Raw genomic sequence first — 2,134 nt, 5'->3', positions numbered from 1 at the left:
GCTTTAGAATATCGATACAGTATCGGGAAATGAAATATCACAATATTTCAGTGTATCGATATTTTCTTACACCCCTAGTTTTAAGGGTAAAAGGACAAAAATAAATAAAAAGAAAAACTCACAGACACATTTTACAAACTGTATTGGATGTTCTTCTTCCTGCTCATGTCACGTCTGGACTTCAGTCAGCGTTTTGCTTTGAAGATGTGGTGGAATATTGAGTGTAGTGGACATTTTTTAAAAGGCACTGGTTTTTATGAACAGTGCAAGTGGACCAGCGCGAGTGTGTGTGTGTGTGTGTGTGTGTGTGTGTGTGTGTGTGTGTGTGTGTGTGTGTGTGTGTTAATAGGAAATATCCTAAAATGCTTAGCAGAACCTTGATAAGGTTAAAGGTGCTATAAATTGTGAATATGGACCATTAAACATTTTAAAAGCAAAATCCTAGATGTGTCATTATGTGTCAATAATCCAATAAAGATCAACTTAGGTGATTTGTGTGAATGCCTCACAGCATTCACACTGTTACAATAATTTTTTTCTTTCATACGTTTTTCGGCATCTAACTTGTTCCACAATTTTTGTGCTATTTCAACAATTCATATATCAAATTGTTCAGCTCACTCATGTGAGGGGTGCTATGACTTTTGGTATTTCAGCTATTTATGCCTTTTTTAGCTATTTCCAGTGGTGGGCAGCACTAATCCAAAAATTAGCTCCACAATTTCTAAAGCGCTTATGAAAATATTTAGGTTTGCAACTTCAAAAGCGCTTTATGCCATAGAAAACCTAGTGGAAGCTAATTTTAAAGTGCAAGTTCAATTTGACACTTAGGCTGTGTCCAAAATCACAGGCCGGGTCCTCTGGAGGACCCGGTGGAGGTGGGCTGGGTCCGTGGTAGACCGGGAAGACCGGAAAAAAAGGCTGTGAATTTGGACGGTCTAGCCTCCCCTCCACCCCGGCGTACATCATGTCACCTAGCAACCATGATGACGCTAAACAGAAGCAAAAATAGATCAAAATTAGAAAAATATCAATATATTAGCATTATTAATATCGCAAAACAATATAATTAACTCCAAACACAGCTGAAAACAATGAAATAAAGCCTTTCGGTATCTATGTTGAAACTGTCTCGCTGTGGGCTTTCTGAAACTTCTGATTTCAAAATAAAATCCACGTGTATCGTGTGTCCACACATGCTTCATGCTACATGTTTCCATCTGCTTCCCAAATAGAACGATACATTCTGACAGCATTTGTGTAGAAATATATCCGTATATTTATTAATATAGCTGCAATTTCGACATTAATACGGTAAATTATTCCGCCGAATTGTGTCTTATTTTGAAAATACGGATGTTGTGCTCATGTTTTTTCCTGTTGGTGCGACGTAATCTTTAAAAATTGACTCCGGCGCTGCTCCGTCATCAGGCAAAAATAGGATCTGTTCTAATTTCGACGGATCGCCGTCCGCTCACCGCTGCCCTGCGCAGCCAGTGTAAACACTCTCATTGATTATAATGGGTGCGTATTTGCTGCGGAGGTCGGACCGGAGCGGACACGGAACGCAAGCACTGTAAATTAGGGGTGACCGAAAGCAACAGTCAGCAAAAATGTATACCTTCTCAATAAGTGTGTTTATCTGGGGTGCTGTTGGATAGATTGCGTGTGTTGTGATTCATTGACAGCCATACCTTCCGCTCAGTGTTGCCAACTCCTGAGCAAGAAAAGTCCCTACTGGCTATCCTAAAAGTCGCTAGAAGTCGCTAGATGACGTCATCACTTAATTTTCATAGTTGGATGTTTGCCAATAATTGTGATCTGAGCTATAGGAGAAATGATAAAGAGAAAAACGTGAATAAAATCAGTAAATGTGTTTAGAACTGCAATTAAACTTAATGAAAAATATGACTTCAATGCTTAGATCCACATTACATAAATTAAATTAGTGAGAATCTTAAATTTGATCTGCAGTCTGTTAGATGTCACGAGACACAGGGAGGAAGAGGTGAAGAAGTGACTGATCTGTGAGTCAAACACAGCTGAGTCCAGAGATTTAGTTTAGAGAGACAGTATCAGAGAAAAACATTACATTAAATATTACATCCCGCTTTGTAAACCAGACAGAAGCAGT

The sequence above is a fragment of the Austrofundulus limnaeus genome, unplaced genomic scaffold (assembly GCF_001266775.1).
Source record: "Austrofundulus limnaeus strain Quisiro unplaced genomic scaffold, Austrofundulus_limnaeus-1.0 Scaffold2171, whole genome shotgun sequence".
Classification (NCBI taxonomy): Eukaryota; Metazoa; Chordata; class Actinopteri; order Cyprinodontiformes; family Rivulidae; genus Austrofundulus; species Austrofundulus limnaeus.
Note: the sequence above shows the minus strand (reverse complement) of the source record.